We start from the raw sequence: 27760 nt of genomic DNA, 5'->3' as shown, positions 1-27760 counted from the left end.
AGTGGGGTGATTACAGGCACTGTGCTAGTTCCTGGCTCTGGGCAGTGGGTGATTACAGGCGCTGTGCTAGTTCCTGGTTCTGGGCAGTGGGTGATTATAGGCGCTATGCTAGTTCCTGGCTCTGGACAGTAGGTGATTACAGGCACTGTGCTAGTTCCTGGCTCTGGGCAGCGGGTGATTACAGGCGCTGTGCTAGTTCCTGGCTCTGGGAAGTGGGTGATTACAGGCACTGTGCCGGTTCCTGGCTCTGGGAAGTGGGTGATTACAGGCACTGTGCCGGTTCCTGGCTCTGGGCAGTGGGTGATTACAGGCACTGTGCTAGTTCCTGGCTCTGGGCAGTGGGTGATTACAGGCACTGTGCTAGTTCCTGGCTCTGGACAGTGGGTGATTACAGGCACTGTGCTAGTTTCTGGCTCTGGGCAGTGGGTGATTACAGGCACTGTGGTAGTCCCTGGCTCTGGGCAGTGGGTGATTACAGGTACTGTGCTAGTCCCTGGCTCTGGGCAGTGGGTGATTACAGGCACTGTGATAGTTCCTGGCTCTGGGCAGTGGGTGATTACAGGCACTGTGCTAGTTCCTGGCTCTGGGCAGGGGGTGATTACAGGCACTGTGCTAGCTCCTGCCTTGAGACAGTAGGTGATTACAGGCACTGTGCTAGTTCCTGGATCTGGGCAGTGGGTGATTACAGGCACTGTGCTAGTTCCTGGCTCTAGGCAGTGGGTGATTACAGGCACTGTGCTAGTTCCTGGCTCTGGGCAGTGGGTGATTACAGGCCCTGTGCTAGTCCCTGGCTCTGGGCAGTGGGTGATTACAGCACTGTGCTAGTTCCTGGCTCTGGGCAGGGGGTGATTACAGGCACTGTGCTAGTTCCTGGCTCTGGGCAGGGGGTGATTACAGGCACTGTGCTAGCTCCTGCCTTGAGACAGTAGGTGATTACAGGCACTGTGCTAGTTCCTGGCTCTAGGCAGTGGGTGATTACAGGCGCTGTGCTAGTTCCTGGCTCTAGGCAGTGGGTGATTACAGGCCCTGTGCTAGTCCCTGGCTCTGGGCAGTGGGTGATTACAGCACTGTGCTAGTTCCTGGCTCTGGGCAGTGGGTGATTACAGGCACTGTGCTAGTTCCTGGCTCTGGGCAGGGGGTGATTACAGGCACTGTGCTAGCTCCTGCCTTGAGACAGTAGGTGATTACAGGCACTGTGCTAGTTCCTGGCTCTAGGCAGTGGGTGATTACAGGCGCTGTGCTAGTTCCTGGCTCTAGGCAGTGGGTGATTACAGGCCCTGTGCTAGTCCCTGGCTCTGGGCAGTGGGTGATTACAGCACTGTGCTAGTTCCTGGCTCTGGGCAGTGGGTGATTACAGGCACTGTGCTAGTTCCTGGCTCTGGGCAGGGGGTGATTACAGGCACTGTGCTAGCTCCTGCCTTGAGACAGTAGGTGATTACAGGCACTGTGCTAGTTCCTGGCTCTAGGCAGTGGGTGATTACAGGCGCTGTGCTAGTTCCTGGCTCTAGGCAGTGGGTGATTACAGGCACTGTGCTAGTTCCTGGCTCTGGGCAGTGGGTGATTACAGGCCCTGTGCTAGTCCCTGGCTCTGGGCAGTGGGTGATTACAGCACTGTGCTAGTTCCTGGCTCTGGGCAGCGAGTGATTACAGGCACTGTGCTAGTTCCTGGCTCTGGGCAGCGGGTGATTACAGGCACTGTGCTAGTTCCTGGCTCTGGGCAGTGGTGATTACAGGCACTTTGCTAGTTCCTGGCACTGGGCAGGTGGTGATTACAGGCACTGTGCTAGTTCCTGGCTCTAGGCAGTGGGTGATAACAGGCACTGTGCTAGTTCCTGGCTCTGGGCAGCGGGTGATTACAGGCACTGTGCTAGTTCCTGGCTCTGGGTAGTGGTGATTACAGGCACTGTGCTAGTTCCTGGCACTGGGCAGTTGGTGATTACAGGCTCTGTGCTAGTTCCTGGCTCTGGGCAGCTGGTGATTACAGGCACTGTGCTAGTTCCTGGCTCTGGGCAGTCAGTGATTACAGGCACTGTGCTAGTTCCTGCCTCGGGGCAGTGGGTGATTACAGGCACTGTGCTAGTTCCTGGCTCTGGGCAGTGGGTGATTACAGGCACTGTGCTAGTTCCTGGCTCTGGGCAGTGGGTGATTACAGGCGCTGTGTTAGTTCCTGGCTCTGGGCAGTGGGTGATTACAGGCGCTGTGCTAGTTCCTGGCTCTAGGCAGGGGGTGATTACAGGCGCTGTGCTAGTTCCTGGCTCTAGGCAGCGAGTGATTACAGGCGCTGTGCTAGTTCCTGGCTCTGGGCAGCGAGTGATTACAGGCTCTGTGCTAGTTCCTGGCTCTGGGCAGCTGGTGATTACAGGCACTGTGCTAGTTCCTGGCTCTGGGCAGTCAGTGATTACAGGCACTGTGCTAGTTCCTGGCTCTGGGCAGTGGGTGATTACAGGCGCTGTGCTAGTTCCTGGCTCTGGGCAGTGGGTAATTACAGGCGCAGTGCTAGTTCCTGGCTCTGGGCAGTGGGTGATTACAGGCGCTGTGCTAGTTCCTGGCTCTGGGCAGCGAGTGATTACAAGCTCTGTGCTAGTTCCTGGCTCTGGGTAGTCAGTGATTACAGGCACTGTGCTAGTTCCTGGCTCTGGGCAGTGGGTGATTACAGGCACTGTGCTAGTTCCTGGCTCTGGGCAGTGGGTGATTACAGGCGCTGTGCTAGTTCCTGGCTCTGGGCAGTGGGTGATTACAGGCGCTGTGCTAGTTCCTGCCTCTGGGCAGTGGGTGATTACAGGCACTGTGCTAGTTCCTGGCTCTGGGCAGTGGGTGATTACAGGCGCTGTGCTAGTTCCTGGCTCTAGGCAGGGGGTGATTACAGGCGCTGTGCTAGTTCCTGGCTCTAGGCAGCGAGTGATTACAGGCGCTGTGCTAGTTCCTGGCTCTGGGCAGTGGGTGATTACAGGCGCTGTGCTAGTTCCTGGTTCTGGGCAGTGGGTGATTATAGGCACTATGCTAGTTCCTGGCTCTGGACAGTAGGTGATTACAGGCACTGTGCTAGTTCCTGGCTCTGGGTAGTGGGTGATTACAGGCAGTGTGCTAGTTCCTGGCTCTAGGCAGGGGGTGATTACAGGCGCTGTGCTAGTTCCTGGCTCTGGGCAGTCAGTGATTACAGGCACTGTGCTAGTTCCTGGCTCTGGGAAGTGGGTGATTACAGGCGCTGTGCTAGTTCCTGGCTCTGGGCAGTCAGTGATTACAGGCACTGTGCTAGTTCCTGGCTCTGGACAGTAGGTGATTACAGGCACTGTGCTAGTTCCTGGCTCTGGGCAGCGGGTGATTACAGGCGCTGTGCTAGTTCCTGGCTCTGGGAAGTGGGTGATTACAGGCACTGTGCCGGTTCCTGGCTCTGGGAAGTGGGTGATTACAGGCACTGTGCCGGTTCCTGGCTCTGGGCAGTGGGTGATTACAGGCACTGTGCTAGTTCCTGGCTCTGGGCAGTGGGTGATTACAGGCACTGTGCTAGTTCCTGGCTCTGGACAGTGGGTGATTACAGGCACTGTGCTAGTTTCTGGCTCTGGGCAGTGGGTGATTACAGGCACTGTGGTAGTCCCTGGCTCTGGGCAGTGGGTGATTACAGGTACTGTGCTAGTCCCTGGCTCTGGGCAGTGGGTGATTACAGGCACTGTGATAGTTCCTGGCTCTGGGCAGTGGGTGATTACAGGCACTGTGCTAGTTCCTGGCTCTGGGCAGGGGGTGATTACAGGCACTGTGCTAGCTCCTGCCTTGAGACAGTAGGTGATTACAGGCACTGTGCTAGTTCCTGGATCTGGGCAGTGGGTGATTACAGGCACTGTGCTAGTTCCTGGCTCTAGGCAGTGGGTGATTACAGGCACTGTGCTAGTTCCTGGCTCTGGGCAGTGGGTGATTACAGGCCCTGTGCTAGTCCCTGGCTCTGGGCAGTGGGTGATTACAGCACTGTGCTAGTTCCTGGCTCTGGGCAGGGGGTGATTACAGGCACTGTGCTAGTTCCTGGCTCTGGGCAGGGGGTGATTACAGGCACTGTGCTAGCTCCTGCCTTGAGACAGTAGGTGATTACAGGCACTGTGCTAGTTCCTGGCTCTAGGCAGTGGGTGATTACAGGCGCTGTGCTAGTTCCTGGCTCTAGGCAGTGGGTGATTACAGGCCCTGTGCTAGTCCCTGGCTCTGGGCAGTGGGTGATTACAGCACTGTGCTAGTTCCTGGCTCTGGGCAGTGGGTGATTACAGGCACTGTGCTAGTTCCTGGCTCTGGGCAGGGGGTGATTACAGGCACTGTGCTAGCTCCTGCCTTGAGACAGTAGGTGATTACAGGCACTGTGCTAGTTCCTGGCTCTAGGCAGTGGGTGATTACAGGCGCTGTGCTAGTTCCTGGCTCTAGGCAGTGGGTGATTACAGGCCCTGTGCTAGTCCCTGGCTCTGGGCAGTGGGTGATTACAGCACTGTGCTAGTTCCTGGCTCTGGGCAGTGGGTGATTACAGGCACTGTGCTAGTTCCTGGCTCTGGGCAGGGGGTGATTACAGGCACTGTGCTAGCTCCTGCCTTGAGACAGTAGGTGATTACAGGCACTGTGCTAGTTCCTGGCTCTAGGCAGTGGGTGATTACAGGCGCTGTGCTAGTTCCTGGCTCTAGGCAGTGGGTGATTACAGGCACTGTGCTAGTTCCTGGCTCTGGGCAGTGGGTGATTACAGGCCCTGTGCTAGTCCCTGGCTCTGGGCAGTGGGTGATTACAGCACTGTGCTAGTTCCTGGCTCTGGGCAGCGAGTGATTACAGGCACTGTGCTAGTTCCTGGCTCTGGGCAGCGGGTGATTACAGGCACTGTGCTAGTTCCTGGCTCTGGGCAGTGGTGATTACAGGCACTTTGCTAGTTCCTGGCACTGGGCAGGTGGTGATTACAGGCACTGTGCTAGTTCCTGGCTCTAGGCAGTGGGTGATAACAGGCACTGTGCTAGTTCCTGGCTCTGGGCAGCGGGTGATTACAGGCACTGTGCTAGTTCCTGGCTCTGGGTAGTGGTGATTACAGGCACTGTGCTAGTTCCTGGCACTGGGCAGTTGGTGATTACAGGCTCTGTGCTAGTTCCTGGCTCTGGGCAGCTGGTGATTACAGGCACTGTGCTAGTTCCTGGCTCTGGGCAGTCAGTGATTACAGGCACTGTGCTAGTTCCTGCCTCGGGGCAGTGGGTGATTACAGGCACTGTGCTAGTTCCTGGCTCTGGGCAGTGGGTGATTACAGGCACTGTGCTAGTTCCTGGCTCTGGGCAGTGGGTGATTACAGGCGCTGTGCTAGTTCCTGGCTCTAGGCAGGGGGTGATTACAGGCGCTGTGCTAGTTCCTGGCTCTGGGCAGCTGGTGATTACAGGCACTGTGCTAGTTCCTGGCTCTGGGCAGTCAGTGATTACAGGCACTGTGCTAGTTCCTGGCTCTGGGCAGCGGGTCATTACAGGCACTGTGCTAGTTCCTGGCTCTGGGCAGTGGGTGATTACAGGCGCTGTGCTAGTTCCTGGCTCTGGGCAGTGGGTGATTACAGGCACTGTGCTAGTTCCTGGCTCTGGGCAGCGGGTGAATACAGGTACTGTGCTAGTTCCTGGCTCTGGGCAGTGGGTGATTACAGGCACTGTGCTAGTTCCTGGCTCTGGGCAGTGGGTGATTACAGGCGCTGTGCTAGTTCCTGGCTCTGGGCAGTGGGTGATTACAGGCGCTGTGCTAGTTCCTGCCTCTGGGCAGTGGGTGATTACAGGCACTGTGCTAGTTCCTGGCTCTGGGCAGTGGGTGATTACAGGTGCTGTGCTAGTTCCTGGCTCTGGGCAGTGGGTGAATACAGGTACTGTGCTAGTTCCTGGCTCTGGGCAGTGGGTGATTACAGGTGCTGTGCTAGTTCCTGGCTCTGGGCAGTGGGTGATTACAGGCACTGTGCTAGTTCCTGGCTCTGGGCAGCGGGTGAATACAGGTACTGTGCTAGTTCCTGGCTCTGGGCAGTGGGTGATTACAGGCACTGTGCTAGTTCCTGGCTCTGGGCAGTGGGTGATTACAGGCGCTGTGCTAGTTCCTGGCTCTGGGCAGTGGGTGATTACAGGCGCTGTGCTAGTTCCTGCCTCTGGGCAGTGGGTGATTACAGGCACTGTGCTAGTTCCTGGCTCTGGGCAGTGGGTGATTACAGGCGCTGTGCTAGTTCCTGGCTCTGGGCAGGGGGTGATTACAGGCGCTGTGCTAGTTCCTGGCTCTAGGCAGCGAGTGATTACAGGCGCTGTGCTAGTTCCTGGCTCTGGGCAGTGGGTGATTACAGGCACTGTGCTAGTTCCTGGCTCTGGGCAGGGGGTGATTACAGGCGCTGTGCTAGTTCCTGGCTCTAGGCAGCGAGTGATTACAGGCGCTGTGCTAGTTCCTGGCTCTGGGCAGTGGGTGATTACAGGCGCTGTGCTAGTTCCTGGTTCTGGGCAGTGGGTGATTATAGGCACTATGCTAGTTCCTGGCTCTGGACAGTAGGTGATTACAGGCACTGTGCTAGTTCCTGGCTCTGGGTAGTGGGTGATTACAGGCGCTGTGCTAGTTCCTGGCTCTGGGAAGTGGGTGATTACAGGCACTGTGCCGGTTCCTGGCTCTGGGCAGTGGGTGATTACAGGCGCTGTGCTAGTTCCTGGCTCTGGGCAGTCAGTGATTACAGGCACTGTGCTAGTTCCTGGCTCTGGGCAGTGGGTGATTACAGGCACTGTGCCGGTTCCTGGCTCTGGTCAGTGGGTGATTACAGGCGCTGTGCTAGTTCCTGGCTCTAGGCAGGGGGTGATTACAGGCGCTGTGCTAGTTCCTGGCTCTGGGCAGTGGGTGATTACAGGCAGGGGGTGATTACAGGCGCTGTGCTAGTTCCTGGCTCTGGGCAGTGGGTGATTACAGGCAATGTGCTAGTTCCTGGCTCTAGGCAGCGAGTGATTACAGGCGCTGTGCTAGTTCCTGGCTCTGGGCAGCGAGTGATTACAGGCTCTGTGCTAGTTCCTGGCTCTGGGCAGTGGGTGATTACAGGCAATATGCTAGTTTCTGGTTCTATATGTACCCACCTAAAAAAATGTGAAGGTGAAGGTGCGCATTTAATTTAATTATTCCAGGGTTACACCAATAAATAAATGTAAATGCTAATTTAATTTCAGTAGTTCATATTGTTCTCAATGTACCTAATATATCTGGATTAGTATCAATATCCCGACGCATCCTAACTCTCCCATCCCTCAGCCTAACCCTCCCCTTCACAGCCTAAGCCTAACCCACCCATCCCCAGCCTTACCTTAACCATCCCTTCCCGCAGCCTAACCCTCTCCCTCACAGCCTAACCCTAAACCACCCATCCCCCAGCCTAAACCTGGCCATCCCCTCCCACAGCCTAACCCTAACCCACCCATCCCCAGCCTTACCTTAACCATCCCATCCCTCAGCCTAACCCTCCCCCTCACAGCCTAACCCTAACCCACCCATCCCCAGCCTTACCTTAACCATCCCTTCCTGCAGCCTAACCCTCTCCCTCACAGCCTAACCCTAAACCACCCATCCCCCAGCCTAAACCTGACCATCCCCTCCCACAGCCTAACCCTAAATCACCCATCCCCCAGCCTAACCCTAACCATTCCTTCCCGCAGCCTAACCCTCTCCCTCACAGCCTAACCCTAAACCACCCATCCCCCAGCCTAAACCTGACCATCCCCTCCCACAGCCTAACCGCCCCTCACAGCTTAACCCCCCTCACAGCCTAACCGTAGCCCACCCATCCCACAGCCTAACCCTAACCCACCCATCCCCCAGCCTAACCATCCCCTCCCACAGCCTAACCCCCCTCACAGCCTAACTCTAGCCCACCCGTCCCGCAGCCTAACCCTAACCATCCCCTCCCACAGCCTAACACCCCCCCCCCACAGCCTAACCCACCCACCAGCCTAACCCTAACCATCCCCTCCCGCAGCCTAATCCTAACCCACCCATCACGCAGCCTAACCCTAATCATCCCCTCCCACAGCCTAACCCTAGCCCACCCATCCCCCAGTCTAACCCTAACCATCCCCTCCCACAGCCTGACCCCCCCCCCCTCCACAGCCTAACCCTAACCGAACTATCCACCAGCCTAACCCTAGCCATCCCCTCCCACAGCCTGACTCTAACCTCCATTCTCACAGCCTAACCCTAACCATCCCCTCTCACAGCCTATCCCTAACCCCCCCCCCCCCCCCCTCACAGCCAAACCCTAGCCCACCCATCCCCCAGCCTGACCCTAACCATCCTTTCCCACAGCCTGACCCTAGCCCACCCATCTGGTGGGCATTCTGACCATCAGGATTCTGACTGTCAGGATTATATCTATTACCAATATATACTACATCAGGTTATAATCATTGTATATAGAATTTAGAATTCCCAAACATTGTGCATCTGACCTATCGTACCATTGGAATAACATGACTCTGTCTCTATTTGATGATGCAGCCTCAATATTTGTGTATTTACAACAAAGCTGAAATCTGTCAACAATATCAATTCCTAAACACACAACAGGCATTTTTCATTTTGTTCCTTGTGTGTGTATAGGGGATGCGCCGGAATGCTGACGCCGGTATCCCGGAATGAGACAGGACCCCGACACAGGAATCCAGGCTGTCAGGATCCTTATCGTCTACACAGCAGGCAGGTTAACTATTACGCTGGGGGGGGTCTTAGGTTTAGGCGACCACCGGGGGGACTTAGGGTTAGGGTGTGTGTGTGTGTGGGGTGGGGGGGTTAGGTTTAGGGTGCGGTGAGGGAGGGTTAGGGTTAGGCACCACCAACGGGGGGATAGGATTAGGCTGCTGGCGGGGGATGGGACAGTTAGGTATAGGGTGCGGGGAGAGTGGGTTAGGTTTAGGCACCACCTGGGGGGCTAAGGTTAGGCTACGGGGTGAAGATGTCCTTCTTTCCATCTCTCAAAGGTTGGGAGGTATGCGTGCAAGTAGAGAAGTCTCCTGGTACAAAGAACAGCTTCCATGTTCCCGGAGACCTGTGCATGTTGCAGTAGAGAAGTCCCCTAGTAAATAAAACAGCTGCAATGTTCCCGGAGACCTGTGCACGTGCAGCAGAGAAGTCACTTGGTATGTAACACAGCTGCCATGTTCCCGGAGACTTGTGCATGTTGCAGTAGAGAAGTCTCCTGGTATGTAGCACAGCTGCCATGTTCCCGGAGACTTGTGCATGTTGCAGTAGAGAAGTCTCCTGGTATGTAGCACAGCTGCCATGTCCCCAGAGACCTGTGCACGTGCAGTAGAGAAGTCTCTTTGTGCGTAGCACAGCTGCCACGTTCTCGGAGACCTGTGCATGTTGCAGTAGAGAAGTCTCCTGGTATGTAGCACAGCTGCCATGTTCCCGGAGACCTGTGCATGTTGCAGTAGAGAAGTTCCCGAGTATGTAGCACAGCTGCCATGTTCCCGGAGACCTGTGCATGTTGCAGTAGAGAAGTCTCCTGGTATGTAGCACAGCTGCCACGTTCCCGGAGACCTGTGCATGTTGCAGTAGAGAAGTCTCCTGGTATGTAGCACAGCTGCCATGTTCCCGGAGACCTGTGCATGTTGCAGTAGAGAAGTCTCCTGGTACGTAACACAGCTGCCATGTTCTCAGAGACCTGTGCATGTTGCAGTAGAGAAGTCTCCTGGTATGTAGCACAGCTGCCATGTACCCGGAGACCTGTGCATGTTGCAGTAGAGAAGTCTCCTGGTACGTAGCACAGTTACCATGTTCCCTGAGACCTGTGCATGTGCAGTAGAGTAGTCTCTTGGTATATAGCATAGCTGCCATGTTCCCAGAGACCTGTGAACGTGCAGTAGAGAAGTCTCCTGGTATGTACAGTAGCACAGCTGCCATGTTTCGGGAGAACTGTGTAAGTTGCAATTGAGAAGTCTCCTGGTGCGTAGCACATCTGCCATGTTCGTAGAGAAGTCTCCTGGCACGTAGCACAGCTGCCATGTTCGTAGAGAAGTCTCCTGGCACGTAGCACAGCTGCCATGTTCGTAGAGAAGTCTCCTGGCACGTAGCACAGCTGCCATGTTCCCGGAGACCAAAAAAAAGAGAGGGAGAGAGGGGGATTATCTCCCAGCACACTAAATTGTACCGACAACTGTAAAACGGTATGGTAATCGAGATTCTGAGATATTTGTTGCATGCATTTGCAAATACATGTTAAGCCACCGGGCCATATGTTGCAGTAGACTCTGGCACATAGAGTCTACTATGCAGCAAGAGAGGAGGGGGCCGCACAGTCTGCACACAGACCCTCTCCTTTATTAAACCACCCCTAATGCTGGCACCTGACTGCCAAGGTTCCTATAATGCTTGCCAACATAATGATTGTCGACAAGCAAACTGCAACGCCAGTCGATGCGGGAGAGATAAGTATAATTATATGGGTGCAGGGTTTGCAGTGTGGGCCCCTGGACTCATGGACACCCTTCCCCCATTATGGATACCCCGATAACCAGTATGCGGGTAAGTGTGCAATGCTAATTTCAGCAGTTTACGCCTGCAAGCAGAAGGACTGTAGACATATGAATTACAGAGCGTTTAAGCTTGCACTGCCGGTGTGCATGAAATACTTTAAGCAGCATTTCACACTCTTGCCGACATCCTTGCACCCCGCCTTTCACGGTCCCATAATGTGTGTCGACAAGCCACATTTATCCAGATACATCTGTGAGTTCCACTTATTACACATTGGGGGTCATTCCGAGTTGATCGTAGCTGTGCTAAATTTAGCACAGCTACGATCATTCACACTGACATGCGGGGGGACGCCAGCACAGGGCTATCCCACCCCGCATGTCAGTGCCCCCCCCCCCTCGCAGAAGTGCAAAGGCATCGCACAGCGGCGATGCCTTTTAACTTCAAGAGTAGCTCCCGACCAGCGCAGCTTTAGCGTGCTGGCTGGGAGCTACTCATCGCTCCCCGGCCCGCAGAGGCTGCGTGTGACGTCACGCAGCCGCTGCGACCCGCCCCCTTTCGGTCCGGCCACGCCTGCGTTGGCCGGACTGCTCCCACAAAATGGCGGTCAAACGCCGCCGTTCCGCCCCCTCCCGCCCAGCGACCGCCTCTGCCTGTCAATCAGGCAGAGGCGATCGCAGCCCTGCTATGGCCTTCGGCCGTCTGGCATGCGCAGTACGGACCCGTTAGCTCGTCTGCGACAAAAAGCAGCGAGCGAACGGGTCAGAATGACCCCCATTATACTGAATAACACTGGCTTCTCAGCGCTCCGTTACTCATGACACAACTGTGACTTCCACTCCATGGGCCTAATTCAGGTTGGATCGCAGTGTGCGAGCGAAACCTCGCCATTGTGCATACGCTCTGTAATTCATACGTAGACATTTTCAGGCAGGACCCTCCACCCTCTTGTTCTTCCAATGCACCATCCACATCACCAGTCCTCCGTTCTGCTCTCTGTGGGCTATGTGATCGTTCTCCTATGCACTTACGTTGCGATCTGCTGTTGCATTCTTTATGTTGTATTAATGCTCTAGTACTGTGAATTTTCTTCTGTGCATACCTAGTACAAGGTAGTGGCAAACGCAGGATTTCTAGAGGGGGGTGGGGGGGTTCAAATGCAGGTCACAATCGTCCACTCTGCGGAACATTGGAGCAAGTGTGGGAGTCTGGGAGAGTGGTAGAAGAACCTAGTAATGACCGTGGATATTAATGTACACATTGGTCTTTCTATACACTGGATACTGCATGGAATACAGTATTAATATCTAGTGCAATAGTATAGGCTGTAGCAAACATATTTAAATAATACATAAATACACAAGCATAATAGAACCAGTACTGCACTTTCAAAGCACACATTCTCCCACCTCATGATAAGGCTCCTGTCTCTTCTTCCTGGTAGCTACTTTTTGGTCCAGTGCACTGGTTGAGGACTCCGATTCACACATGGCACTGGGCATATGCAGCAGCTCTTCTCTGTCCCTTAAACTGCATGTTGTGGCAGCAGCTCTAGTAATTGTATTATATACTATTGCTGTTGTCACAATTTGAGCCACTGGCCAAGGGGAGGGGGGTTTCTGGGCAACCGGAACCCCCCCTGCGTTTGCCTATGCAAGGCTGCATGCACTTTCTGGTGCCTTAAATATAAAATAATGATGATGATGATAATAATAATAGTGTTTGGTAATAGTAAGTACTGCACTGTCGGTGAAGTGGCGTTTTGCCTGGAGAAGCGTAGCCTCAGGAGTTTCTTACAGTTCATTCTTGTTGTATAATGCTCAAAAATTACAGAAATTTAATAGCACGTGTTAACAATGCCCTCAGGATGCCAGTCACTGACCAAACAGGAATATCTCCATAGCTAGCATGCCTTGTCAGCACTCTGCAGGAGAACTAATAGTGAGAGGCTTGCTGTGTATGTTCCTGGTGGAGAGATGTAAGGGCTGCAGACTGTGCTATCACGATGGACTAGACGTGTGCCATGGATTTACCACCCGCATACCACCACAGTGCATGACAAACAGGGGACACTGACCCTATAGACACACAGGATATACAGCTTACACTGACAGCAGTGAGTATATAGCAGTGAGTCTAAAGATGCAGTGCCGGTCCTAGGCATAGGCAAAAGGGGCACAAGCAGCTTCTGCTGATTAAAATGATATGCGGCATGCTTATATTCTGTGTGTGACTGCGGCTGTATCTGCATACAAAATGTTAGTTACAGTGTATTCCATGAAATCACTGTAATGTAGCATTTAGTATGCAGATACAGCCGCAGTCACACACAGAATATAGGCATGCCGCATATCATTTTAATCAGCAGAGGCTGCTTGTGCATCCTACCCACATAGTAATGCAAATTAGATACATTTTCATCAAAAAAAGGTGCCCAACGTTAGCAGGGGTGGTCTTTTGTATGCCGAATGTTGGGATCCTGGCGCACAGTATACCGGCGCCGGAATCCCGACACCCGACATACCGACAACTATTCTCCCTCGTGGGGGTCCACGACCCCCCTAGAGAGAGAATAAAATAGTGTGGCGCGCGTAGCAAGGGGCTCCTTTGCACTCGCCACGCTGTCGGTATGCCGGCGGTCGGGCTCCCGGCGCCGGTATGCTGGGCGCCGGGAGCCCGAGCGCCGGCATACCGTACGACACCCATTAGCAGAGCTGCCAGCTGACTCACGCCAGGCATCTCCTGCTGCATGGTGTATTGAGGCAAGATGTATCACATCTGTATCCAAGCAGAGGCAGAGGTCACAGTGTTAGCGGCCATGTGAGTGCTGTGTGCGGGTGGGTTGGTTGTGCAGTAGCGTTCGGCATATGTGTAAGGGGCATTATGTGTGTCATGTGTATAAAGGCATTAATAATGGCCCTCATTCCGAGTTGTTTGCTCGCTAGCTGTTTTTAGCAGCAGTGCAAACGCTAAGCCGCCGCCCTCTGGGAGTGTATCTTAGCTTAGCAGAAGTGCGACCGAAAGGATCGCAGCGCTGCTACGAAAAAAAACTGTGCAGTTTCAGAGTAGCTGCAGACCTACTCCTACCTTGCAATCACTTCAGACTGTTTAGTTCCTGTTTTGACGTCACAAACACGTCCTGCGTTCGGCCAGCCACTCCCCCGTTTCTTCAGCCACTCCTGCGTTTTTATCTGGCACGCCTGCGTTTTACCACACACACCCCGAAAACGGTCAGTTACCACCCAGAAACACCCACTTCCTGTCAATCACTCAACGATCAGCAGTGCGACTGGAAAGCGTCGCTAGACCTTGTGTAAAACTACATCTGCTTTTGTGAAAGTACGGCGCGCGTGCGCAGTGCGCACCATACGCATGCGCAGTATTGCCGATTTTTTGCCTGATCGCTGCGAACAACATCAGCTAGCGATCAACTCAGAATGACCCCCTATGTGCGGCATATGTGTAAAGGGCACTATGTGTGTCATTATGTGTATAAGGGCATTAATAATGTGCGGCATATGTGAAAGGGACATTATGTGTATAAGGGTATTAATAATGTGCGGCATATGTCTAAGGGACATTATGTGTATAAGGGCATTTATAAAGGTTGGCATAATGTGTAAGGTGCATTATGTTTATAAGGACATTAATAATGTGTAAGTGGCATTACTGTGTGGTATTATTTGTATAAATGCATTACTAATGTGTGGCATTATGTGTATAAGGTGCTCTACTGTGTGGCGTAACGTATAGAAAGGGCACTACTGTGTGGTCTGGTGTGAATAAAGAGCAATATGATGTGGTGTAACGTGAATAATTAGCAATTCAGTGTGATGTAATGTGAATAAGGGGCACTACTGTGAGGAGTAGCTTTTATAAGGTATAGTGGTACTACTGTGTGATGTAACGTGAATTAGGGACATGGAGTCATTCCGAGTTGTTCGCTCGTTGACGATTTTCGCTATGCTGCGATTTGTTGCAAATTGCGCATGCGCAAGGCACGCAGGGCGCATGCGCTTAGTTATTTAACACAAAACTTAGCTGTTTTGCTGTGGCTTCTGCGGCGCTTTTCAGTCGCACTGCTGTTCGGTAAATGATTGACAGGAAAGGGGCGTTTCTGGGCGGCAACTCAGCGTTTTCCCGGCGTTTGCAAAAAAACGCAGGGGTGTCAGGGAAAAACGCGGGAGTGTCTGGAGAAACGGGGGAGTGGCTGGCCGAACGCAGGGCGTGTTTGCTAATCTTTCGTTCGCTATTCTGCTAAGCTAAGATACACTCCCAGAGGGCGGCGTCCCAGCGTGTGCAATGCTGCTAAAATCAGCTAGCGAGCGAACAACTCGGAATGAGGGCCACTATCGCATGATGGGGGTAATTCCAAGTTGATCGCAGCAGGAAATTTTTTAGCAGTTGGGCAAAACCATGGCCCTCATTCAGAGTTGTTCGCTCGCAAGCTGCTTTTAGCAGCATTGCACACGCTAAGCCGCCGCCTACTGGGAGTGAATCTTAGCTTAGCAGAAATGCGAACGAAAGATTCTCAAAATTGCGATTAGAAATTTCTAAGCAGTTTCTGAGTAGCTCGACACTTACTCTGCCACTGCGATCAGTTCAGTCAGTTTCGTTCCTGATTTGACGTCACAAACAGACCCAGCGTTCGCCCAGGCACTCCCCCGTTTCTCCAGCCACTCCCGCGTTTTTCCCAGAAACGGCAGCGTTTTTTCACACACTCCCATAAAACGGCCAGTTTCCGCCCAGAAACACCCACTTCCTGTCAATCACATTATGATCACCAGAACGAAGAAAAAACCTCGTAATGCCGTGAGTAAAATACCAAACTTCTTAGCAAATTTACTTGGCGCAGTCGCAGTGCGAACATTGCGCATGCGCAATTAGCGGAAAATCGCTGCGATGCGAAGAAAATTACAGAGCGAACAACTCGGAATGAGGGCCCATGTGCACTGCAGGAGGGGCAGATATAACATGTGCAGAGAGAGATAGATTTGGGTGGGGTGAGTTAAATCTGCAATCTAAATTGCAGTGTAAAAGTAAAGCAGCCAGTATTTACCCTGCACAGAAACAAAATAACCCACCCAAATCTAACTCTCTCTGCACATGTTATATCTGCCTCCCCTGTAGTGCACATGGTTTTGCCCAACTGCTAACAAAAATCCTGCTGCGATCAACTTGGAATTACCCCCGATAAAATGTGAATAAAGTTGCAGTACTGTGTGACGTAATTTGAATTGGGGGTTACTATTGTGTGGCCGCGCCCCTTCCGAGCAAGAACACAACCCTTTTTGGGCTGTGCGCCAATTGTGCGCACTGTTCCTATTTAAAATATAGGGGTTAGGAACACCAAAATAAGGACTGCTATGGGTGAGGGGTGATGGTGCTGGGAAAGGGGTGAAGGGTCAGAGGCGGGACTAGTGGTGGTGCTAAGGGGCACCAGCCATAATCTTTCCTAGGGCATCATATTGGTTAGGGCCGGCTCTGTATAGATGGCATGAATCTGTGGGTAACACTGGTACTGTTGACTACTATGACCCTATACACAGCAGTGACTATGTTGACCCTACACTATGTTGTCTACAGGGCCCGATTCACAGATGATCACTGCTGTGCGTTTTTGCACAGTGGGTGACCAGCAATAGAATGCGCACGCGCGTCGGCAAACAACAATAGGTATCGCCGGACAGCGACAGGCTGGTGCGAAAAATTTAATTACACAGTCATTCGCAAGGTGATTGACAGGAAGAGGGCGTTTGTGGGTGGTAACTGGCCGTTTTCAGGGCATGTCAGGAAATACGCAGGCGTTCCAAATCGATTTCAGGGCGGATGTGTGACGTCAGCTCCGGCCCCGATCAGCCTGTTCTCATCGCACTGTAGGAGTAAGTCCTGGGCTGCGCACACAGGGGGTCATTCCGAGTTGTTCGCTCGGTAAATTTCTTCGCATCGCAGCGTTTTTCCGCTTAGTGCGCATGCGCAATGTTCGCACTGCGACTGCGCCAAGTAAATTTGCTATGCAGTTAGGAATTTTACTCACGGCTTTTTCATCGTTCTGGCGATCGTAATGTGATTGACAGGAAATGGGTGTTACTGGGCGGAAACTGGCCGTTTTATGGGCGTGTGGGAAAAAACGCTGCCGTTTCCGGAAAAAACGCAGGAGTGGCCAGAGAAACGGAGGAGTGTCTTGGCGAACGCTGGGTGTGTTTGTGACGTCAAACCAGGAACGACAAGCACTGAACTGATCGCAGATACCGAGTAAGTCTCGAGTTACTCAGAAACTGCACAGAGATGTCTTATCGCAATATTGCGAATCTTTCGTTCGCAATTTTAAGAAGCTAAGATTCACTCCCAGTAGGCGGCGGCTTAGCGTGTGTAAAGCTGCTAAAAGCAGCTTGCGAGCGAACAACTCGGAATGAGGGCCACACTGCACACAGTAGAAAAATAATGAAATGGTGAGTGAGGGGCGAGCGGATTTGCAGCTGTCCGCTGACTGAGGGATACTTAGCAGCTCAGCGTACACATGCGATCGCACACCTGCACGGGCGAATATACACTCCCCTTGGGTAGCGACTAGCAGATCGCGGGACAGCAAAATTAGCAGCTCAGCGATCAGGTCTAAATCACCCCCACAGAGCCTATAGGTAGCACTGGCAGCAGAGAGTGCATAGACCCTATCTGTTAGCATTTGTAGGTGACAATGACAACAGTAAGTACTCTGTTCCTATAGGCGAGACTGGCAGCTGTTAGTACATTGTCTCTATAGAAGACATTGGGGTTTATTCATGAAGCAGTGAAAAGTGTGGAGAATTGAGCCAGTGGAGAAGTCGCCCATGGCAACCAATCAGCATTGAAGTAACATTTATAATTTGCATACTATACAATTGTACGGAGCAGCTGATTGGTTGCCATGGGCAACTTCTCCACAAGCTCACTTCTCCACTCTTTTCACTGCTTCATGAATAGACCCCATGATCTATAGGTGATGCTGGGCAGCGGTCAGTTCATCTGCACTAAATTCAGTATCTGTAGGTGACACTGACAATAGTAAGCAATGTGATTCCATAGATCCATACAGACACTGGCCGCAGTGAGTACACTGACTCTATAGAAATTTATATAGACACTTGCGATCTATAGGTGGTATTGGCAGTTGTAAATACACTGTCTCTATAGTCAGGATCTATAGGGAAAAGTGGAAACAGCTGTTAATGCTCTGTCCCCATTGAAGTTAGTATCTATAGGTGACACTGGCATCTGTTAGTACACTGTCCATATAGACACAGGATCTGTAGGTGACATTGGCAGTGGTTGAGTGCACTGTCCCCACAGTCAGGATCTATAGGGGACACTGACATCAGCGAGTGCACTGTCCCCACACTCAGGATCTATAGGGGACACTGGCAGCGGTGAGTGCAGTGCTGTACCCAGAGTCAGGATCTAAGGGTGACACTGGCAGCAGTAAGTGCTCTGTCCCCCAACATCAGGATCTATAGGGGACACTGGTAGCAGTGAGTGCACTGTCCCCACAGTCAGGATCTATAGGGGGCACTGGAAGTGGTGAGTGTACTGTACACACGGTCAGGATCTATAGGTGTCAGGCAGCGGTGAGTACACTATCCCCACAGTCAGGATCGATAGGTAACACTGTCAGGGTCTATAGGAGACACTGGCAGCGGTGAGTGCACTGTCCCCACAGTCAGGATCTATAGGAGACACTGGCAGCGGTGAGTGCACTGTACACACAGTCAGGATCTATAGGTGACAGGCAGCGGTGAGTACACTATCCCCACAGTCAGGATCTGTAGGTGACACTGGCAGCGGTGAGTGCACTATCTGCTGGGGGAGGATATATAGGTGACACTGTCAGCTGTGAGTGCAGTGCTGACCCCAGTCATGATCTATAGGTGACACAGGCAGCCGTGAACGCACTGTCCCCAGAAGCAGGATATATAGGTGACACTGGCAGCGGTGAGTACACTGACCACAGCTAGAATCTATAGGGGACACTGGCAGCGGTGGGTGCACTGTCCCCACACTCAGGATCTATAGGGGACACTAGCAGCGGTGAGTGCACTGTCCCCACAGTCAGGATCTATGGGTGACACTGGCAGCGGTGAGTACACTGTCCACAGTCAGGATATATAGGTGACACTGGCAGCGGTCAGTGCACTGTTCCCACATCCAGAATCTGTAGGTGACACTGGCAGCGGTGAGCGCACTGTCCCCATAGTCAGGATCTATAGGTGACTCTGGCAGCGGTTAGTTCTCTGTCCCCTTAGCCAGGATCTATGGGTGATACTGTCAGCGGTGAGTACACTGTCCACAGTTAGGACCTATAGAATACACTGGCAGCAGTGAGTGCACTGTCCCGTCAGGATCTATAGGTGACACTGGCGGCAGTGAGTGCACTGGCCCCACAGTCAGGATCTACAGGTGACACTGGCAGCAGTGAGTGCTCTGTCCCCTCAGTCAGGATCTATAGGTGACACTGGCAGCAGTGAGTGCTCTGTCCCCTCAGACAGGAGCTATAGGTGAATCTGGCAGCGGTGAGTGCAGTGTCCCCACATTCAGGCTCTATAGGTGACACTGGCAGCAGTGAGAACACTGTCCCCTCAGTCAGGATCTGTAGGTGACACTGGCAGCGGTGAGTGCACTATCTGCAGAGGGAGGATATATAGGTGACACTGTCAGCTGTGAGTGCAGTGCTGACCCCAGTCATGATCTATAGGTGACACAGGCAGCCGTGACCGCACTGTCCCCAGAAGCAGGATATATAGGTGACACTGGCAGTGGTGAGTACACTGCCCACAGCTAGGATCTATAGGGGACACTGGCAGCGGTTTGTGCACTGTCCCCACACTCAGGATCTATAGGGGACACTAGCAGCAGTGAGTGCACTGTCCCCACAGTCAGGATCTATGGGTGACACTGGCAGCGGTGAGTACACTGCCCACAGTTAGGATCTATAGGTGACACTGGCAGCGGTGAGTGTACCCCCCCCCCACAGTCAGGATCTATAGGTGACACTGGCAGCGGTCAGTGCACTGTTCCCACGTCCAGAATCTGTAGGTGACACTGGCAGCGGTGAGCGCACTGTCCCCATAGTCAGGATCTATAGGTGACTCTGGCAGCGGTGAGTTCTCTGTCCCCTTAGCCAGGATCTATAGGTGACACTGTCAGCGGTGAGTACACTGTGCACAGTTAGGACCTATAGAAGACACTGGCAGCAGTGAGTGCACTGTCCCCAGTCAGGATCTATAGGTGACACTGGCGGCGGTGAGTGCACTGGCCCCACAGTCAGGATCTATAGGTGACACTGGAACCAGTGAGTGCTCTGTCCACTCAGTCAGGATCTATGGGTGACACTGGCAGCAGTGAGTGCTCTGTCCCCTCAGACAGGAGCTATAGGTGACTCTGGCAGCGGTGAGTGCACTGTCCCCACATTCAGGCTCTATAGGTGACACTGGCAGCAGTGAGAACACTGTCCCCTCAGTCAGGATCTATAGGTGACTCTGGCAGCGGTGAGTACACTGTCCCCTCAGTCAGGATCTATAGGTGACACTGGCAGCGGTGAGTGCACTGTCCCCTCAGTCAGGATTTATAGGTGACACTGGCAGCGCCGAGCACCCGGACACAGCCGCCCCTCCCCGCCGTGCAGCTGATGTCAGGAGGCGGCGCCCTGATCGGGGTATCTGGGAGTCGGACTCAGCTGACGGTCCCTGGCTGCCTAGGATGCTGCGGGCCGACAGGTAAGAGGGGACAGGGAGGACGGGAGATGGTGACACGGAGACGTGGGGTGGGCCCGGGATCTGCGAGCAGTGCGGGCGGCGTGCAGCACGGGGGATGCAGGGAGCACACCCGGAGCTGGGTGCGGTGTATTTATTTTCCGGGTGTATAATGTGTGTATAGTGTCAGGGTGTGCAGAGAGATACACAGTTCTACTTACACACACAGGCCACTGCGTATGTGATCAGGAATAACAGAGGCTAACAGCAAGGGCCACAATGTATAAGGGTCTAGTGCAAGGGCCACAGTGTATATAGCATCTAGTGCAAGGGCCACAGTGTATAGTATCTACTGCAAGGGCCACAGTGTATAAGGATCTAGTGCAAGGGCCACAGTGTATAAGGATCTAGTGCAAGGGCCACAGTGTATAGTATCTACTGCAAGGGCCACAGTGTATAAGGATCTAGTGCAAGGGCCACAGTGTATAAGGATCTAGTGCAAGGACCACAGTGTATATAGCGTCTAGTGCAAGAATTGGAGTGGGGCCACAATCACTTTGTACAGAAATAGCACGTAGGGCCACAATGCACTACTAGAATAGCACAGAGGACCACAATGCAATACTAGAATAGCACAGAGGGCCACAATGCACTAATAGAATAGCACAGAGGACCACAATGCACTACTAGAATAGCACAGAGGGCCACAATGCACTACTAGAATAGCACAGAGGGCCACAATGCACTACTAGAATAGCACAGAGGACCACAATGCACTACTAGAATAGCACAGAGGGCCACAATGCACTACTAGAATAGCACAGAGGACCACAATGCACTACTAGAATAGGACAGAGGACCACAATGCACTACTAGAATAGCACAAAGGACCACAATGCACTACTAGAATAGCACAAAGGACCACAATGCACTACTAGAATAGGACAGAGGGCCACAATGCACAACTAGAATAGCACAAAGGACCACAATGCACTACTAGAATAGCACAAAGGACCACAATGCACTACTAGAATAGCACAAAGGACCACAATGCACTGCTAGAATAGCACAGAGGACCACAATGCACTGCTAGAATAGCACAGAGGACCACAATGCACTGCTAGAATAGCACGGAGGGCCACAATGCACAACTAGAATAGTACAGAGGACCACAATGCAGTAGTAGAATAGCACAGAGGGTCACAATGCACTACTAGAATACCACAGAGGACCACAATGCACTACTAGAATAGCACAGAGGACCACAATGCACTGCTAGAATAGCACATAGGACCACAATACACTACTAGAATAGCACATAGGGCCACAATGCACTACTAGATTAGCACAGAGGACCACAATACATTACTAGAATAGCACAGAGGGTCACAATGCACTACTAGAATACCACAGAGGACCACAATGCACTACTAGAATAGCACAGAGGACCACAATGCACTGCTAGAATAGCACATAGGACCACAATACACTACTAGAATAGCACATAGGGCCACAATGCACTACTAGAATACCACAGAGGACCACAATGCACTACTAGAATAGCACAGAGGACCACAATGCACTGCTAGAATAGCACATAGGGCCACAATGCACTACTAGAATAGCACAGAGGGCCACAATGCACTACTAGAATAGCACAGAGGACCACAATGCATTACTAGAATAGCACAGAGGGTCACAATGCACTACTAGAATAGCACAGAGGACCACAATGCAGTACTAGAATAGCACAGAGGGCCACAATGTAGGAGGAACATGTGTAGTAATAGAAGAGAGATACTGTAGACAGAATGATAGGAATAATAAGAAAACTAGTTTAGGTGTAGTAGATAGAGCCACGATGTATGAGGAGATAGCATAGGAGTAGTAAATAGGGCCACAATGTATGAGTAGGAGATAGTGTAGGAGTAGTAGATAGGGCCACGATGTATGAGGAGGAGATAGTGTAGGAGTAGTAGATAGGGCCACAATATATGAGGAACTAGTTTAGGTGTAGTAGATAGAGCCACAATGTATGAGGAGATAGCGTAGGAGTAGTAGATAGGGCCACGATGTATGAGAAGATAACGTAGGAGTAGTAGAAAGGACCACAATGTATGAGGAACTAGTTTAGGTGTAGTAGATAGAGCCACGATGTGTGAGGAGATAGCATAGGAGTAGTAAACAGGGACATGATGTATGAGGAGAAGATAGTGTAGGAGTAGTAGATAGGGCCACAATGTATGAGGAGGAGATACTGTAGGAGTAGTAGATAGGGCCACGATGTATGAGGAGATAGTGTAGGAGTAGTAGATAGGGCCACGATGTATGAGGAGATAGTGTAGGAGTAGTAGATAGGGCTGCAATGTATTAGGAGATAGCGTAGGTGTAGTAGATAGGGCCACAATGTATTGAGGAGATAGTGTAGTAGTGTTCCCTCTAGAAACTCTAGAGGGCAGGGCGCCGGACTGCGGGGGCACATGCGTCCGAAAAGGGGGCATGGTCATGCAAAATGGGGGCGTGACCTTGTAATTGTCATTAAAGTGGGTGGTGCGGCCCACAGACGCTGCTACAGGGGGCGTGAGCAGTCGGCGGCGGCACTGTTGGGGGTGTGCGTGCTGGGCTTCCCCCAAGCTCTCGGCGGGAGAGGCAAGCCCAGCCCTCCTCATCTCACCAGTTCCCCAGCAGCCTACAGTATTGACAGTGCGGCACTGCGCGGCAGTGAGTCCTTTGGTAATCGGCAGGGCAGGCATAGCGCCCTGCAAAAGAAGGCTAGCGTGAACGCTAGTGTAGGAATAGTAGATAGGGCCACGATGTATGAGGAGATAGTATAGGAGTAGTAGATAGGGACACGATGTATGAGAAGATAGCGTAGGAGTAGTAGATAGGGCCACAATGTATGAGGAGGAGATAGTGTAGGAGTATTAGATAGGGCCACAATGTATGAGGAGATTGCGTAGGAGTAGTAGATAGGGCCACAATCTATGAAGAGATATAGCATAGGAGTAGTAGATAGGGCCACAATGTATGAGGAGATAGCGTAGGAGTAGTAGATAGGGCCACAATGTATGAGGAGATAGCATAGGAGTAGTAGATAGGGCCACAATGTATGAGGAGATAGCGTAGGAGTAGTAGATAGGGCCACAATCTATGAAGAGATATAGCATAGGAGTAGTAGATAGGGCCACAATGTATGAGGAGATAGCGTAGGAGTAGTAGATAGGGCCACAATGTATGAGGAGATAGCGTAGGAGTAGTAGATAGGGTCACAGTGTATGAGGAGATAGCGTAGGAGTAGTAGATAGGGCCACAATGTATGAGAAGCTAGTGTAGGAGTAGTAGATAGGGTCACAATGTATAAGTAGATAGCGTAGGTGTAGTAGATAGGGCCACAATGTATGAGGAGATAGCGTAGAAGTAGTAAATAGGGCCACAATGCATGAGGAACTAGTGTAGGAGTAGTACATATGGCCACAATGTATAAGGGGATAGCATAGATGAAGTCGATAGGGCCACAATGTATGTGGAGTAGATAGGGCCACAGTGTATGAGGAGCATAGTTGGAGAGGGAGAGTGGGAGTTCCAGAGGTGGTTGGGTGAATATGTGGTGCAAATGATGGAATAGTAGAGGAGTTAAGAAGAGAATGAGAAGAAATGTTGGAGTAAGTGTAATACACTTACTGGTTCTGCTATGCTTGCCACCTTATATTATATTTTGAGGCCTGTGCTATACATAAAAAGGTTGGCAGGTTGTGAGGGGAAGAAATTGCATAGCGGAGAGATGCAGTAGGAGGCTTGTGAGGATTTTAGGTGAAGTACTACAGTAGTAGGGAGAGTTGACAGAGAGTGAGGGGGTCCTGTGAAGTTGCAGAGATAGTTGGCACAATATAAATGGTGAAGCAGTAGAGATGTTGCTGAGTGGGGAAGTGTTGGAGTAGGAGAGAGAGTTGGTAAATTGTGATGAGAAGTAGTAGAAAATGTTGCAGATTGGGGAATTGTTGTACCAGGAGGGAGGGTTGGCAGGCTGTAAGGGGAAGGAGTGGTGAAGAGGATGGTAGAGTGTGAGGAACGAGTGCTGAAATTGTACAGAAGGTTGGCAGCATGACAGTAAAGTGTTGGAATAGGTAGAATGGCTGGCCAAGTGCCAGGGTTGACGTTGCTGCAGAAAAGCTTGCCAATTGGGTGAGGGGAAGTGTTTGAGTAGCAGAGATGTTTGGCAGATTGTGAGGAGAAATGGAGGAGTAGCAGAGAGTGATAGCGGATTGTGAGGAGAAATGGAGGAGTAGCAGAGAGTGATAGCGGATTGTGAGGAGAATTGGAGGAGTAGCAGAGCGTGATAGCGGATTGTGAGGAGAAATGGAGGAGTAGCAGAGCGTGATAGCGGATTCTGAGGAGAAATGGGGGAGTAGCAGAGAGTGATAGCGGATTGTGAGCAGAAATGGAGAAGTAGCAGAGCGTGATAGTGGATTGTGAGGAGAAATGGAGGAGTAGCAGAGCGTGATAGCGGATTCTGAGGAGAAATGGAGGAGTAGCAGTGAGTGTTAGTGGATTGTAAGGAGAAATGGACGAGTAGCAGAGAGTGATAGTGGATTCTGAGGAGAAATGGAGGAGTAGCAGTGAGTGATAGTGGATTGTGAGGAGAATTGGGGGAGTAGCAGTGAGTGATAGTGGATTGTGAGGTGAATTGGGGGAGTAGCAGAGAGTGATAGTGGATTGTGAGGAGAAATGGGGAAGTAGCAGAGAGTGAAAGTGGATTATGAGGAGAAATGGGGGCGTAGCAGAGAGGGTTAGTGGATTGTAAGGAGAAACGGGGAAGTAGCAGAGAGTGATAGCGGATTGTGAGGAGAAATGGAGGAGTAGCAGAGAAGGTTAGTTAATTGTTGGGGTTTTTTTTGTGGGGGAGGTGGTGTTGAGTAGCAGAGTATGTTTCAGAGAGGGGAAGTGTTGAGTTTTAGTGCTGGTGTGCAGAGTGTGAGGGGAAATGGTGGAGTAATCAAAAGGACGGCAGAGTGTGAGGTGAGAGTTATGGAATAGTAGAAAGGGTTTGCAGTGTTAGGGGAAATATTGGAGTAATAGGGAGGGTTGGCAGAGTGTGAAGAAAGTGTTGGAGTAGCAGACAGGGTTGGCAGAGTGGGAGGGAAGTAGTGGAATAGCAGAGAGATTTGGCTGATTTGGTAGATTAGCAGAATGGGAGGGGGTAGTGGTGAAGTAGTAGGAAACATTGGCAGGGTGTGAGGGAAGGAGTGGTACAGCATAATAGAGAGTTAGAGTATGAGGATACAATTGGAGTAGAAGGGGTTTAGCAGTGTCAGGGCAAGTGCTGGTATAGTAGTGAAGGTGTGAGGGGAAGTTATGGAGTAGAAGGGTAAGGTTGGCAGAGTGTGAGGGGAGTGTAGTAAAGTAGCATAGATGGTTGGCATAGTGTGAGGGGAAGTGGTGGAATTAGAGAGGGTAGAAGAGTGAAGGGGAGAGTGTTGAGGGTTGCTGGAGAATGAGTTGAGAGTTATGATATAGCAGAGTGATATGCCGATGTGAGTGTTGACAGAGTGTGAGGAGTATGGGTGGTGTAGTAGGTACAGTTGGCATAGTGTGAGGGGGTAGTGGTAGAGTAGCAGGTAGGTATAGCGGGGTGTGAGGGAAGGAGGGGTAGAGGAGAAGAGAGGTTTATTAGAGTGTGAGGAATATTTTGCAGAGAGATAGTGTTGGGAGTACAAAACAATAGCATAGAGGGTTGATAGACTGCGACAAAAGAGTGATGGAATAGCGTAGTGGCTGGAAAGACTGTCGGCATAGTGGAGATGACTGGGACTGTGAAAGGCAGTATTGTAGTGGGGCGGATGAATGGTAGACTCAGAGAAAATAATAGAGTAGCAGAGAGGGTTGGTTGAAGGGTCGGGGAAGTGTAGTATACTCGAGAGTTGACAGATGTGGTGAAATAGTAGGGTGTCAGTGGTGTAACACGGAGGGGAAGTGGGGTAGCAGGAAGGGTTAGTAAATGGTAATGGGAAGTGGTGAAGTAGGAGAGAGTGTTGGACAAATGTGTATTAGTGTTCACTCTAGGAGTGAAAAGGGGCATGGCGCCGGACTCCGGGGCGCAAATTAGGGGGCGTGGCCACGCCTACGTCATTTTAGGGGGCGGTGCGGCCCACAGACGCTACTATAGAGAGCGTCTGTGGCCGGCGACGTGACTGTTGGGGGCGTGCCCAGCACCTCCGTCGGTGCTGGGCTTCCCCCAGCTCTCTCCCAATGCGTGAATGGATGCCGCGCGCATGCGCACGGCATCTATACACGCCGGGAGGGCAGGAAGCGGGCGGCTGTTCTAGCAGGGCGCCGCAAAAGGGGCAGGGCGGGTTTTGCCTGCTAAAAAACGAGCAGGGCGCAGCGCCCCGCTAAAACACCCTAGAGTGAACACTATGTATGTGAGGAGGAGAGTTGAACTATTATGGGCCCTACACACTGGGCGATAATACTGAAGATATGAACGATCTCAGTCATTAATGAACGAGATACCGTTCATATCTTTCAGTGTGGAGGCACCAGCGATGAACGATGCGCGGCTCCGCGCTTGTTCATCGCTGATGCCCCGTCACTTGTGCATGCAGGCCAATATGGATGAGATCGTCCATATTTGCCTGCACTGCTATGGAGACGGGTGACGGGAGGAGTGAAGAAACTTCACTCTTCCCGTCACAGCCTTCCCCCGCCGCCGGGTCGCCCGTTGTCCGTATCCGCCGTCGGGCAGCTCGGCGGCGGATCTGTCAGTGTGTGGGGCCCATTAGAGCGTTTGCAGAGTGTAAGGGGTGTAGTGGTAGAGTAATAGAGTGGGTGGCATAGTGTGAGTGGGTTAGTGGTGGAATTTAGGTAGATTTTGCAGGGTGTGCAGGAAATGGCAGAGGAAGAGGGTATTTAGGGTGTGAATTAAATAGTGGAGTAGCAGGGAGGAATGGCAGGGCAGAACCGTTGTTCCAGACGCCATGGCTAGGAGGAGTCTGGTGGTGGCCCATTGTGCAGTGGGTGGAGTCATTAACAGACGGTTACTGGCGGTAAGCGGGAACCCCCTAATTGGCCAGGTCCCGTGTGACCTAAATCTCCATTCTGTGACTGGGGGCGGGACGCAAAGCGGTGTGGGCTCTCGTACGGAACCGTCCGGTCACAGATATTGGTGGCATAGCGGTGAGATAATCCCAGGCGGCTTTTCGGTCACCCGATTGGAGAAGCCAAGTTACTCAGGAGAGGAGTAACAGCAGCGTGGGAGAACGCACAAGGTGGCGGACTTCAGCGGAATGTCTAAGGACGATCTGGAGATCGTGTGTCGCCAAAAAGGTTTTAACACGTCCAGAGGCGTCATGAGGGCAGCACTCATGAGCTTTGAGGAGTGGCGCTGGGCGGAGGTAGAGAGCGCTGAGGGCGTCAGCATCGAAAAGGATGTCCCACCAGTGGACTTTCGTACTGAACCGGCGAGACCCACAAGCCCCACCCCCTTTCGCAGCAGCCATGTTTCCCAACATTCCCTAGCAGGGCCAGGATCCCAACGTCCCAGGGGAGGCGGCACGGATAGCCTACCGCAGTGATTTTCA

At 52.1% G+C, this 27760-nt stretch overlaps 1 protein-coding gene across 2 annotated transcripts in view; it reads left to right on the top strand.

The window, feature by feature from the left end:
• The first annotated feature begins 20011 nt into the window (after positions 1–20011).
• The window catches only part of TMEM63C (transmembrane protein 63C), a 40003-nt gene continuing 32254 nt past the window's right edge, over positions 20012–27760 (top strand). The window contains exon 1 of one of the 2 annotated variants that reach the window (XM_063948249.1): positions 20012–20207. The gene's annotated coding sequence lies outside the window, so the exon portion shown is untranslated. The remainder of the gene's footprint in view (positions 20208–27760) is intronic. The other variant, XM_063948250.1, reaches the window with a different exon arrangement.

Source organism: Pseudophryne corroboree, chromosome 12 (assembly GCF_028390025.1).
Source record: "Pseudophryne corroboree isolate aPseCor3 chromosome 12, aPseCor3.hap2, whole genome shotgun sequence".
NCBI lineage: Eukaryota > Metazoa > Chordata > Amphibia > Anura > Myobatrachidae > Pseudophryne > Pseudophryne corroboree.
The sequence above is the reverse complement of the archived record's forward strand: the minus strand, read 5'-3'. Positions and strand labels throughout refer to the sequence as shown.